The following is a 15,790-nucleotide window of genomic DNA, read 5'->3' as shown; positions in this document are numbered from 1 at the left end:
ACTGAACCCTGTAGGATCAGGTTAGAGTAGTAGGGGGTGCAAAAGGTTCCTGAGGCAGTTCCAAGGGGTCCAGGCACAATAACCCATCCAGCAGCTTCACTATTATTTCATTAAGGGGGCTTTCACACCTGCCTCATATAGTTCGCTTGAATCGCACTAGAGTTGGTTTTCCAAAAAGCACCCTTTGGCGTATGTATGGAACGCACCGGGCGTTAAGAGAACAGCAGGGCCGGCATGTGTGTGTGTGTGTGTGTGTGTGTGTGTGTGTGTGGGGGGAGTGTGTGGTGGAGCGAGTGAGAGAGTGGTTGACTCTAGAGGCATAGTGGGAGAAACAAAGTGTTTCCCCTGTGCTTTCTGACCACAGTGGGTAATCTGTAGCAGAAAAAGACCTGCTCCTTGATTTGAATGAGTAGGGGGAAATGCAATGCTACCAAGCCACGGCCGAGCTACGTGCATCGCTGCGACGTGCATCCATCGCTGCGACGTATAGTTAAATTTTTCGAGAGGTGCACGTCAGGCTACGGCCTAGGGTCTAGCGTAGGTTCTGTGTCTCCACGTACCTACGTACGTAGCCACGGTGTAGATTTAATGCAGAAGCATAAATCAGGCTTGAGGAGGTTGGTTGGGGTGGTGGATAGGTCAAACAACACTGGACTTTCACCCAGGAGACCGGGGTTCATGTCCTGTTCTTGTCCCGCGTGTCACTGAAACTTACATTTCATAACCCCACCCACCATCTTTTCCTAAACCTAAGCTCTTGTGCCGCACGTCAATCAGTATGTCCCGACCCAGAGAGTCAAAAGTGACGTCAAGAGTCCCAACGCTAAAGGAGACTTTTAGCGTGAATAACAAATGCCAAAGGCACATGACCAAGCCTCTGTATTTTACATGGTGGGTCAGTGAGAATGTGTGGTTTGGGCAGGTGTAAATGCAGCAATCACACTCAGATGCGCAGTAAAAGCGGACCAAAGAAGCGTACCGAGTCCTCCTTCTAGAGGTGTTCTCGATACCCTTTCAAACTAACTCTGGAGCGGTTCGTTTGTGGTGAGAACGTTATTCAACCGTCCAACTGACCCAACTGCTGGAAGAACTGCACATTTTTGGACTAAACCAGCTGCCGTAGTCAGCTGCGCTGTGCATTATGGGACAAGAACAAGTTTGCACCTTAGTAACGTTGCCCTATGGCAACTCACAGACAAACTTGGAGTCTTGAGGAGGTGCGGAGCGTCATCGAAATTTGGTCTGATGACCATATTAGGTCCCAACTTTTAAAAACAGACAAGTGAAATTTTCGCATTGCTTACCAAACAGCTCAGGGAAAGGGGGGGGTTCACAGATATGTCAAACAGTGCCGGGTTAAGGCAAAGAAACGCGTTCAAAGGCACATCTGGCCGAAGATGTGAAATTGAATATTGTCACATGACTTGTGTTGCTGCATCTCATCAACTGATTCAGACCACAGCAAACAGTGTGGTGTTAAAAGGAACCGAAATGGCCAAAAAAAATGATATAATGTATGATTTATTCCCCTTGGTCCGAACCAAATGAACCAAACAACAGATGTGAAAGCACCCTTAAAGCTTAATAGTCCAAATTAGAGAGTATATATCATGGGGCTTTGATATTAAATCATGGCTAAGAGCAAAAATGTACTCAGAGGGGGTTATATTAGCTCACATAGTCTATACACTCTAATATAAAAGGGCAATGTGTATGTGTTTTTGGTATGCTTGATGAGCAAAAAATGGCAACCACAAGAGAAACAGAAATGGTCAGTGTCATTCACTACTGTTCAGATCCAGCTCACATTGTGGAGTAACAGTTAATAACAGAAATTATCTATTCTTCACATTTAGTAAATTAAATAACTAACAAGACCAAACAGTCTACAGCCACGCCAGCAGCTCTGTGAGGATGTACTCAGGCACTTAATGGTAACGTCAGCATGCTAACATGCTCACAATGACAATGCTAACACGCTGCTGATGTTAGCCAGATATAAAGTTAAGCATGTTGCCCATCTTTGCCCAAGTTTACAGTAGTGTCTTAGCATGCGTTAACGTTTGCTAATTAGCACAAAACAAAAACTACAGCTGAGGCTGATGGGAGTGTGATTAGTTGTACAGCTATTTGTTCATAAACCAAACATTGACCTGATGAAGGAGCGGGAACATGGATTTGTGAACCAATTTCATGGCAATCCATCCAATATTTAAGATATTTGACCCACAACCACAAACTCCCCAAAAGCATTTGGATTCATCATATGGGGGACCATGATTGTTCGTACTATACTTCATCGTAATCCAGCCGTCCATTTTAGTCTAGACCAGAGTTGTGGACAGACTGACATTGAAAAAAGCTAAAGGGTCCGATCGGGCCCACTGGATGACTTCGCAAACGTGTGAAAATTGCCGAGAAGTACTTCATTCCAATTCCAAATTTAAGAATATCCGAGTTCTTTTTCCGAAAATGTACGACTTTAATCTAAATGTTTTTTTCCTACATTGGGCCTTAAGCCCAGTTCAGACTAAAGATTTGCGACGAGACGAGTTGAAACTTGCAACTTCTTGCAGCGAGCCGGTCTGCGGCGTTCTAAAACCTGCCAGTTCACACTAATGTGACGAGACGAGACGGTGTATCATCTCCATGACAACGCCTCTTTGTACTTCTGTTCTAACTTCCGACTTTTGGGCTTTTCTGTAGCTGGATATATGATATTGTTTCGTCTAAATATAAATGTGAATAACGTTAGTGATATTGAGATGCTTGCTACAGTTGCATTTCAAGTGATGAATCAGCGAAAGTGTTTTATTTCTCTGATTCACGGCTTTGTTCCAACGCCGCTGGGCGCTCCCTCTCTTCAGCCACTCTCTAGCTCGCTTGACCTATCAATTGCTGTGTTGTTCAACTGTGGCTTTTGAAATGTTTTATTCAGTATGCATTCGCCTATTTTCATTCCACAAAATTGCAAGAAGTCAGTGATTCCTATAAAGTATATACTTTTTTTATTAGGGTGAAAATGCCTTTGAGAGAGCCTTTAGATTATTAAGGGATATAACAAAATCTGGAATACATTCAATAAAAAAATTGATCGAAAAACAATTTAACAAATGAATAAAATGAAATGAATTGTGCATATAAAATCTATTTTTGTTGCAGGTTTTACAGACAGTTTTAGTGTTCGTATTGTGGTGGAGTTTCATTTTGATCTTCATCATTACTCTTTTTTAATATAACATAATACAAGTCTATGTCTACACACTGTGTGTCAGTTATAGCGTGGTAATTTGTGGTAACACAACTTTATTTGTTCTATGTGCGGACAGTATACACTGAAACATTTGACGTATTAAATCTTGATTTCGACACAGGGCCCTTCTGTTTCTTCTTATTCATTAGTCATGCACACATTCATTCTTTTCATTTTTAATGTTACCATTACAAATATTCTATAAATTCATGCCATATGTCATGCCATCCAGGTTGTTTTTACAGATCTATTTTTCTAACAATGAATACGTCTTCGAATGACTCAGCATATTCATCCTCCAAAAAATCGACATTTCTTTCTCCCAGAGTACCAGATTCATGAGAGAATATTACTCAGACTTGATTCAGGTTAATCCCATTTTAAATGTTATTGTATTAATTCTGTGATCCTTTTAAATCAGATAACAGGGTTATCAGCAGTCTGAATTAGGCATTGTCAGCTTATTTCAAGAAACATCCCCCTGGGACTGCTGCTGCTTATCGGTCACATTTTATGTACGTATATTTTATTTTATAAACTTAAACTGCAGGTTCTTAGTTCTCTGGGTTGTGGATTTAGGAGTGAGTTGGTCAGTCTTTTAGCATGCGCGTATAATATGATGCCTTCAGATGGTAAGATGCTTTTTTTATTCAGAAGAGCACAAATAAACTGAACACTGTCATTAAAAGTATGAGGCTCATCCAATTCTTCGCTTTTCTTATCATCCATTAGAGCTTGCTGTAGTTTCGATTTTTGGCGGAGATGAAAGAGAATGCCTAACTTTTCAAGAGGCTTTTGAAGTCAGAGTGGTGTTTGCAGGGTGTGTGTGTGTGTGTGTGTGTGTGTGTGTGTGTGTGTTTGTGTGAAGTGTCTAGGGAACTCAGGGGGATGGAGAGCTCGGCGTTAGCGGTGCTTGGTCTCACGGTCAAAGAGCAGCAGCACAGCGAGTGAAGGGAGAAGATTAGCCGCAGCGGTATCAACCCTGTAGCAGACAAGCTCGCGCACTCTGATCTCCCTCGCCCTCTCTGACTCATTTCAACCCTAATTAAACTTCACAGGAAAGGTGGCAGGCTGAAGGAACGGAGGGAAGAAAAGAGGATAAGGGGGGTAAGCTGTGAAAGAGTGACGAGGCGGAAAACACAATAGGCACAGGCTAAAAAACACAATTAGAGGTGTGAAAGATGGAACACACTTCATGGGATGTACAGAGTGGGTATTGTGTGTGATTGTGTCTGTGTGTGTGTGTGTGTGCTGCAGCAGCAAGCAGCCTTGCAGTGACTCAGCACTAAAATCTGCCTCCCTCTCTCTCCTCTCCCTCAAATATCAGTGCTTAGTCATCGTACCGAACCAAACACACTATTTGACCGCTTTCTCGCCAGTCTTTGGAGAGGTTGTCACGACGACAGTGCATCTCATATGATTTGGCTGTGGTGCAGAAATGCTCGGATTAAGCTTACAGTACATGTATGTTCTCAGGGCATGTATACAGTATCACTGAGTGAATTGAAGCCTTTTCTTTCTTTCACAACTTTATTGAAAAAATACATTCAAATATACAACATTTCAGACCTCAAACTAATTATCCAGAGACAAAATAATATGATTTTAAATAAATGAATATAGTGTTAATAACAAAAACAAAGTGTTTTTGTTGTGACCCAGGTACTGCACTAGAGTACTTGTAATTTACTTGATTACTTGTAATTTATGTTTCTTTATACTTTCAACTTCATTACATTTCAGTAGGACCACATTAACTGAACAGCTAGTTACTTTACTGATAAATACTTTCAACACAAACTATATAATCAGCCTATAAAATATGATTTGTTGTTATAGAATAAACTATCCAGCAGAATATAAAGTAGCTAGGACTGGCTCCACTGTGACCAGTTACTATGTTAAAAGCTGCTTTCACATGATTGCATCAGTATAATCTAATAATCTAGAATAATAAAATGTACTCACAGGACCATTTCTTCTGCTTTATAACGACAGTACTTTATGATACTTGAAGTACATTTTGCCAGTAACACTGTTACTTAAGTAACATTTTGTAAGCAGAGGGTATTTTTTTACCGTGGTATTGCTTGCTTTACCTAAGTAAAAGATGTGAATATTTCTCCCATCATTGGTAAAATCTCATTTACAAAAGCTGTGTACGTTCTGCTTACACTAAATGCACTAACACGTATGTTTTTTGACATGCATAACAGCAGTGTTTTGGCAGTAGTATAAGAAGTGTAATAAAATAGCAATACAACAATGTAGGATTACTAAATTTAAAGTGTGCAGTCTTCCATCCTATGTTTATATATAACATGACTGGATTTGTATTACTGATACATTAGTCTCGCTTTGCCAGACCTTCCACACGCTGCGGACCGGAGGAGGCTCTGGCGAGTCCACACAGCATTCCTGGGTGGGAGAAAAACGTGCTCTGGTTTATTGGCATTTCTTTAAACCAATCACAATCGTCAGCTAAGCTCAACTGAAATTGAATTGAAGTACGTTAGTAAGTAAGTTTAAAGTAGTAGAAAATAGACATACAAAAAAGTACAAGTCAGTGTTTTCCCTAAGCTTGTGTAAGACTTAGGGGTCCTCACTCAAGAAAATGTTATGTTTTTCACTAAAAAAAGAAAGAAAGTTTTGGACCATATCTGTGTCTAAATGTTGACAAAAAGCTAGAGCAGATAAATGACATTATAAACATACAGACATTATAAAGCTTAAAGACAAAACTAGCTAAAGAGCTCCACTGGGGACCAGCTACAATCTGATCAGATTTGATGCTCACATTGACATACTACTTAGACACTATATTGAACTGTATTTTTGGTAGATTCTTTACTGTATTTTGTAGGTTTATATTTCACATATTTAATCTGTAACTCTACATTGTCTTGCACGTGTACGCTTTGTCTTGGCCAGGTCGTCGTTGCACATGAGAATTTGTTCTCAATTGGCCTACCTGGTTAAATAAAGGTTAAATAAACAAAAAAAACTAAAGAAAATGTAACATTCATTCGACTAAGGTGGTGCCCAAATCGGCTTGGGTGCTGCACCTACGACCTCGGAAGTTATTATATTATATATATTATTGGCCATTTAGTGGTTGTAATGTAATGTAATGTATTGATGAACGTATGCATGTGTTGTTGTAATTTTTATTTTGTTGTTGTTGTTGCTTGTTGTATGCACGTTGTCGTATTGCTAATTTTAATTTTAATTTTATTTTCTTTCACTCCTCTGTAGTTATGTCATGATTGTGTTATATGAAACGAAAATGAGATGATACATCTCAAGGGGTATCCTGATAAAGGGGTGGCTGTAGCTCAGTCCGTAGGGAGTTGGATTGGGAACCGGAGGGTCGCTGGTTCAAGTCCCCGTATGGACATAAGTACAGAGTGTGGACTGGTAGCTGGAGAGATGCCAGATCAACTCCTGGGCACTGCCAAGGTGCTCTTGAGCAAGGTACCTCCCAAACCGGTCAGGATGCTGACATCTCTCCATGAATAGGTGTGTGTATTTGTATGTGTGTGTGTATTTCAGGCCTGTGTGTAGTGATTTCGAACAGAGTGTAAATTGTAAATCAATAAAAAAGTTAAATTCATTAAATTAAACAAATTACATTGGTACAGCACGCAAGTAAATGCACTGATTATTGGTGTGTATCTATGATTTTAACACTAAAATGTGTTATAGCACATATAACTGGTAACAGACTATCTCTGCATTCCCTGCTCTCAGGATTCTATGTTTGATTTCTGATTGGTTACCTGCAGCCTGTTGTTTTGTGTTGTTCTATCCTTACAGAGGCGCTGAACTGTGAGCGAATGCACATCAACAGAGACGTGCATGAAGAATAGCTCTCAGTCTCATCCAGCCCACTGGGGAGAGTGATATTGAATCTGATAATTGAGGTATTGATAAATCAGAGTGAGTGGCGACATTGATAAGTGTGAGTCTGAACGTCTTGTATCCGATGCTGAGGGATGGTTGTCGGAGGGGAAATCGATCCAAATCGACCCGCAGCTCTACACCTCACTGGCCTCTTGTCGTTTCTATCCCTGTCTTTTCTTTTTTGCCTTTATCCTGACTTTCCTGGCCTCAATGTGTCTTCATCCACTTTTCCATTCATCCCCGTTCCTCTCCTCTTTTCTCTTCCTTTTGTCTTTTCTTGCTAGTATAGCACACAAAACTTTGGGTGGTATGTAAAGTGGTGGAATGTAACTAAGTGTGTTTACTCAAATGCTGTACATAAGTACAAATTTGAGATACTTGTATTTTACTCAAGTCTTTTCTTTTCATGCCACTTTCTACTTCCACTCCACTACAGAGGGAAATATTGTAGTTTTTACTCCACTACATTTATCTAGTCTCGCTTTGCCAGACCTTCCTCCACAGCGCTGCTAAAGAGGGTCTGGCTAGTTCACACAGCATTCCGGAATGGGGGAAAAACGTGCTCTGGTTTATTGGCATTTCTTTAAACCAATCACAATCTGCACGGGCGGCGCTAGGCTCTGCACCGAGCCGCTGCAAAATAGCCTCGGGAAGGAACTTGTTTTGATAAAACGTGTACGTTTAAAGGTTGTTTTAGTCGTGCAACAGAAAACTCAGATTGGACAGATAGTCTAGCTAGCTGTCTGGATTTACCCTGCAGAGATCTGAGGAGCAGTTAACCATAGTCCACATAGAATTTAGAATTACAACACAAAGAAAGCGGAAGGTAACGGACTTCGTTGAAAAGAAGGACATCCGACGGAATTTCTTGCGGCACCGGAGCAATCCTGGAAGTGGAACGTCGTGGATATAGTTACTACTGTAGTTACTTTACAAATTAAGAGTTTTGCACACAAAACACATGTAGTTTATTCAATACAATGTTGTCTTGTAAATTAAGTCCAGCTGAAATGATTAGCCGATTAAACACTTAGTTGATTGACAGAACGGTTTTGATCGTTTCCAGTTTCTAAAATGTGAGGATTTTTCTGCATTGAGTGCTTGTACATTTTCCTGATAATACTTACATACTTTTACTTGAAGGCATAGGCGCCGATTTATGTTTTCCTCCGTGGGTGCTCACGGGCGCATGTCCTTTAAAAAAAAAGTAGTCAAAAAATGTTTGCATTTCAGAAACTTAGGAAATGGACAGCGGCCGACACGAACACACACGCCTATTGACTTGATAATAAAGCCGTAAAGTAGGCTATCTTTCACCTCAGGACAGCGCCACTTCTCACAAGTACAGATAGGATTGGAGATGAACACGTAACCGCGATCAGCTTCGTGGGAAATTAAGAATCAATTCCACCTGTCTACTAGCCTAGGCACACTATGACAGACGCTCCACTTAGCACCAACTGCAATGTTTAATTTTAAATGAATGTAGCCTACTGGCAGTCTGACACTGGGTGCTCAGTATTTTCCGTGGGTGCGCCGGAGCTCGAGCACCCATGGTATCGGCGCCTATGCTTTAAGGTGCACTATGAGTTCCTGCATGGTTTCAGCACGATTCTCTCCTTGATCTGCTAGCTGCCGGCCCCCTGAATACACTGTGAAAAAGCCCGGTCTCCGGGGGACAACACAGGGGTCGTAAACGTCAAACAAACACTAGAGGCACAGGATAGGCACCAAAATACAACAAACCACTCCAGCCAATCACCGACAAGATGGGTGGGGGAGAGGGTGGGGGTTAGTAACAGTTAGTCAGTTAGTCATGACAGTTACGGAAACATGGGGGGAGGGGCGAGCTTGCTCTGTTTTGTTTTTAATTTACTTGGAACGTCAACAGAAGTGACCATGCAGGAACTCACAGTACACCTTTAAGTAACATTTTCAATGCACTCCTAACACTGTATTTTGACAGTGTGGTATTAGCACTTTTACTTAAAGCAGCCATATTATGCTCATTTTCAGGTTCATAATTGTATTTTAAGGTTGTACCAGAATAGGTTTACATGGTTTAATTTTCAAAAAACACCATATTTGTGTTGTACTGCACCGCTCTCTCTCACTGCTGCAGATCCTCTTTTCACCTGGTCTCTGTTTTAGCTACAGAGTGAGACCTCTTTTCTTCTTCTTCTTCTGTACTATCTTTGATTGCACTGCACATGCCCAGTAGCTCAGATGTAGATCATGTCAGCTAGCTAGCTCCATAGACAGTAAAAGAAAGGCTGTTTCTACAACTTCGGTCAGTTACAAGGCAGGATTAGCTGGGAGACTTCTAAATGAGGGTGCACATGTAAGTAGTTCTTTTGTAGATTATGGTGATCGTGTGTGTGTTGTAGCAGTGCTTTGCTACTGAGAACGAGGTAGCATGCTAGCGTTAGCATTAGCGTTAGCATGCTAACGCTACGAGCTAATGGTTGCGGTTAGCCTGCTCGTTTCGGCTTGTGACGTCCGATTTTGAACAGCTCACCCAGAGACTGAAGGCAGGACACATTCAGAAACCGTATCTCACTATAAACAGCATGGATGGATTTTTTTCAAAGTTTGTATGTGTGTGGAAGCAACAGAGACACAACATAACACCCCAAATCCCAGAAAAAGTGATTTTTTCATAATATGGGCACTTTAAGTAAAGGATCCGAATACTTCTTCCACCGAAGTTAGAAGCCTTGTGTGTGTGTGTGTGTGAACAGTTGAGTGCAACAGAGAAGAGGAGAGGAGAGCAGGACAGAGCAGAAACACAGAGATCACATGATACAACACAAGATTGTAAATTATCCTAATCTAATAACTAACTAACAAAACATACACAGACCCTTGGTAGTGTCACACAATATAAGGCAATGTAACACAACTGTAACACAAGGACATGTAACTAAGAATATAAAAGAGAACAGGGGAGGAAAAGGAAATAAAGAACAGAAGTTGCGAGGGTGCACTGGCCCAGAATCTAACGTCCCTCCTGGCTGGCTCGCAGGAAGCGGCACATTACTGCCGACTGAACTCCAAATGTGCGTACTCTCAATCTCCCACGTGTGCATATGTGCATATATAAAATTGCACATAAATGTGCGCGTGTGAACAGCTGAGATTGTCCTGCTGCATGAGTAGGGATGAAATGTTGAGTGAACAGGGAAATGCAATGAGCTCTGAATCAAGACATTTCTGTGTTTGTTATGTCAACTAGAGAATATTGCACTTGATAAAAATAAATGGCTTCATGTTTTCTTAGGGCTGGGAAATATATCAATATTATATCGATATTGATGTATGAGGCTAGATATCGTCGTAAATTTTGGTTATCGTCATATGACACGTGTTGTCTTTTTCCTGGTTTTAAAGGCTGCATTACAGCAAAGTGATGTCATTTTCTGAACTTACCAGACTGTTCTAGCTGTTCTATTATTTGCCTTTTCATTATATCCACATTTTTTGGATTATTATTATTATTATTTTGTAAAAGCACCAATAGTCAAACCTACAATACTGACATTGATGTATTTGTTGAAAAATATCGTCATATTTGTGTTTCTCCATATCTATCGCCCAGCTCTGTATTTTCTAGCAAAAAATGCCATCTCTATATTAAAAAACAAATTGGGGGTGTATGAGAAAATCAGGAAATCATATATATATATATATATATATACAATACACTCGTTAAACAAAAGTTGTAATGTACTACCTGTGAGTGCAAAAAATCAATAAAGAAATGTCCTTCCTCCTCTGTAACAACTTTCATCAGGGTTGTAAGCAACGCTGGTGGAGCAGCTCTAGGAATGGTTGGCCCCCTGCTATGGTCCACACAGAAATATCTCAACATTGTATTATTATATCAGCTATTGGGTGTATTGTCATAACATGTTGGGCAGACATTCATGGTCCCCAGAGAATAAATCCTTACTGACTTTGGTGATCCCCTGACTTTAACTCTAACGCCAGATATACGCCAGTAAATCTCCATTTCTACTCAATGGATTGGCACTAAATATTGTGCAGAAATTCATGGCCCACCCCAACAATTCTAATGACTGAGGACTGTGGTTTTAAGGTGAAATGTCTCAACAACTACTGGACGGATTGCCATGAAACTATGAAACTTGGCACACACATTCATGTATCCCTAAGGATTAAGTGTAAATGATCCCTTCACTTTTCATGCAGCACCATCATCAGGTCAAAATTTAAAAAAATTCTTCCAAATCACTATTTGATGACCATCTACCTGCAGAACAACATTCCCATCAGCCTCAGCAGTACTTTGTGTTTTGTTGTTAATTCTAATCGATTAAATGTTAGCATGCTTAACTAAGGTGGTGAACATGGTAAACATGATACATGGTAAACATCAGCGTGCTAGCATTGTCATTGTGAGCATTACAGTATTAGCAGCTAACATAAGTGTTTGCCGAAAAGCGCTGTGGTTCGACACTAAAAAATGTTTAGGGGTAATTTGATAGATGATAACAGACAAATTCTGCACATAAGTGGGTTTGAATCCAAATGAGATGGGAGAGGCGTTACATGGTAACAAAATAGGAGCTGGTATAGAGAGGCGAAGACCCTCCTCTTCCGGTGGACCACCATGGGACCTTATTTCAGGAAAAAAAATGTACGGTAGAGAGATAAAGTTTTGTGTCCAACCGCCCAGGGAACTACATCTCTCACAACCTTATACAGTCTATGCGCACAAAATAGAGTTTAGATTCTCGGCCCAAGCCCGAGCCCGACCCGAGCCTGACCGGACCTCGGGTCGGGCTCGGGCCGTTATTTTACGCCACATCCTCGGGCCGGGCCGGACCCCTTGATCAAGCAATTTTTTATTTTTTTTTTATCCATTACATTATTATCCTATTTGGGTGGGGAGATAGCTATGCCATAATCAGAAATATAATAAATATATATATAGGCTATATAAAAGTAACAAATGTGTACAAAAGTTAGGCTGCAGTTACAAAATGCAGCACGTGTCATGCGCGGAGTCTCCTCCTCTCGCACGCATCACACCGGCAGCTTGAAGATGTAAAGAAAAAAAGAAAAACAGGAGAATTAACTTTGAGCAAGTGTGGAGGAAAGTCGGAGGTATGGAAGCAGTTTAAACAAGTCGTGGGCAGTGACAACAATATGTTGTTCATCATTGTTTCTTTTTTTTTTTTTTTTACGTTTCTTCATTCGGATCCACTTGCGATCCGTTCCATTCTAAACAAACAGCGCAGTTTACATGCTTCGTCCTTGTTATATTATTCTAAACAGATTTCTCCAGTTCAAACAACTCTGAATTGTAGTTGAGAACGTCAGTTATAACGGCCCACATATTAAAAAATTGTCGGGTTTAAATCGGGCTCGGGCTCATAATTACAGTTAATGTGTCGGGCCGGGAGGCAGGTTCGGGCTTGATTTTTTGGGCCGATCTAAGCTCTAGCACAAAATACGCCACCCGGTTTGCTCGCTAGCTAGCTTAACTATGCTCCACAACACATGTAATGTTATCTTAACTGATTTTATCCAGTGTCTTTTTATTAAGCAGAGAAGCGAAAGAACGAGCAAGATCTGTTGCTCTTGTTAGTAACGTTACTTCCCGGCACAACGTCACTAATGCGACTTTAGGGGTCTTTCTATTTTCATGTTTTCACCATGTTATACTTCAACAGTGTTACGACAAACAGACTTTTTTTCATGGTTAACTTTTATTAAAATGTTTTTTAAACAAAACATACAACTCACAATACAACTGAGACTTTCTTGACTTGGAAAATTATCTTATAAAATTGAGGAACATCATAGGCTATGTGTAATTCATGGCTCAATACAAACAGGATCAAATAATTACTTGTCTCTGCCCATTTACTACCGTACATATTTTTTTCCGAAATAAGGTCCCATGGTGAAAGGGAAAGGTGCAAATTGTTTTACTGGTTCAGCCAACTGCTCTTTGTTTTGGGTGCTAACGTGTAATTTTCTTTAAAAAACAAACAAACTGACATTTCTGAACCTACAACCGTATACATCTGCCTTCACCTCAACTTTTCTTCCTTTCTACATCCCCTCATCGCCTGTCCCTCCCTCTCAACCTCATTCCGCTCTTTCACTCGCTCCACACCATGCAGTAGCACCCCCCCCCCCCCCTCCTCCTCTATGTCTTTCCCCTCCTCTTCATCGTGCATCTCACCCCCAGGGTACAGATCAACAGTCCTTTCCCCAGCTCCACTTCCCCTTTAATCTCACTTTCCTCCTGTCTCACCCTTCTCCTCCTCTCCCCTTCTTCTCAACTCCCTTTCATCCTCCCCCCATCCCCCTGTATCTTCCATGTGTCTGGCGTTTCCCAGTATGTGTGTGTGTGTAGGGTCAATAAGGTCGGGGTCATGGTTGGCCAATCACGTGTGACTGCGACCATGTTCTGTAATCATGACACATGCTCTGCTCTTGTCAGGGTTTTGTACGTCAGTGTGGTTTTTCACGTTACTCCAAGAACACACATAAACATAGCTCTGCTCCTGTGTCAGTGGGTTTATGTGTGTGTGTGTGTGTGTGTGTGTGTGTGTGTGTGTGTGTGTTGGGCTGCGTTGTGCATGCAAATGTTTCACCTCAACAGATCGAAAGCTAGATCAGCTCCCAGTGTCTTGCACCTGCTGGTTGCTATGGAAACTGGGTATCCTCTCTGCGTCACCTGTGCCCATGTTTGGTCTGGTTTCCTGCTCCTTCCTATCAGCTTTCCCCTCTCTCTATCTCTCTCTCTCTCTCTTTCTCTCTCTCTCTCTCGTCCTAATTTCCTGCCTGTGTCTCTCTCCCTCTCTCTGTAGTGCAAACCACGCATGCTGAAACAAAAACACACAGATTAAGTACTGGACACAAACCGCGGCCCTTAAGTCCTCTGTTAACCAAATGAATTAATAAGGATATTTGCATAAACTGTACACTAAGCACAATCCATGCCGAACACACACGGACACACACAGAAACACATCATACATACCACATTAAGACAAATTATGAAAAACGCATGCATCATAAGGAACATAATGTTACCCATTAATGTTTTTAAACAGAATTAGCTAAGCTCTGATTCACCAGTTGAACAGATGCGTCGTTCTTTATGAATCATCAATGAAACAGTGTGGCTCACCAGGCCAAAAGCAGTGATAATTCATCCTCAAAGGGACTTGTGAATAGCGACCCACATGGGCCGTAGACCTGCTGCAATCCTGGACTGGGATTGTACAGCTCTGATGCACCGATCTGACTTTTCCTTCTCTAATGTTGTGATACCCAAACTCAGCCTCCCTTTTTCCCATATTTGAAATCTGTTAAACCTTTCTCTGAGGAAATGGTTTAGATGATTATTCTGCGTGTTAAGATGTGAGACTGTAACTGTTACATAAAGGACTGTTTTAAGAGCTAGGCGGTTTGGATAAAATCAAATATTACGATGTTTTGGACCAAATACATCAATATTGATGTCGGCGATATTGTCTGGTTGTTATTGGTGCTTTTACAAAATATTTACACAATGAGATTTTTTATAAATAATCATTAATAATGTGGATATAATGAATAAGTGGGTATAGGCAAATAATACAGCTAGAGCAGTCAGTAAGTACATCACTTTACTGTAATGCAGCCTTTAAAACTAGGAAAAGACAACACTTATGTCATTTTGTAATATTACGATATCCAGAATCTAAGACGATATTTAGTCTCATATACCGATATCGATATAATATCGATATTGCCCAGCCCTAGACCGTTTCTTGGCCGGGACGGTGACTTCAGGGTCTCATCTGTCTCAGCAGGGCTCAACCTCACACTGACGACAAGACTTTGGGAAGACCTTATGAAGAACATATGAGTTAGGTAAGAGATCATTTATAGCGAGCTGGTCATTATTGCGAATTAGAACCCCCGACAGGGTGATGCAGGAATCAGGTCTTGAGTCAGCCTGAAGGGGTTCAATTCGCAATAGTCTATATCGACAACGGTTCATTTACGGGATAGTTCTGGCGCTGCTGGAAGTTCCGTCTGATTGTCCCTCACTTTTTCGCTTTCTTTGTGTTAACTTTGAACGGATCGAGCAACATCAACCGGAACGTCTGAGCAACGCTACAGGCTGAAAATGGCAAGTTTTGAGGAAAATGTGGATCGTGCAACAAGGCAGGCCTGCTTTGTTCATTCAGTGAATGATTCAGCATTTATTCTCTAACTGGGACGTTTTGGGACCTATCGGTGGGGATTTGCTATGGGCAAAATACCATGTATCCGGCTAATTTAAATAGCATGTGTAACTGTATTGTGTGAACAGTTAACTTCATTTAATAGGTTATGTAGTGTTTTCTTATGGGTGAAAAATGTTCCACCAAAACAAGTCCTTTCAGAGACTACTTTGAAGAGCTAACCATGGAGCTAACCATGGAGCTAACTAATGCTCTGTTTGCACTGTTGCCATTAGCTCTCGTTAGCCGTTAGCAATCCCTGTTTTCTACACACTCTCTCTCCCTTTGTGATCCACTGGTCGGCTTCTAGCTCCGTATGAGCACAAATATTGATCTAAAAAAACGATTATAATGATTTGAAAATGGTCCGCCAAAGTCT

Source organism: Sander lucioperca, chromosome 9, assembly GCF_008315115.2.
Source record: "Sander lucioperca isolate FBNREF2018 chromosome 9, SLUC_FBN_1.2, whole genome shotgun sequence".
Classification (NCBI taxonomy): Eukaryota; Metazoa; Chordata; class Actinopteri; order Perciformes; family Percidae; genus Sander; species Sander lucioperca.
This window is presented reverse-complemented; position numbering follows the sequence as displayed.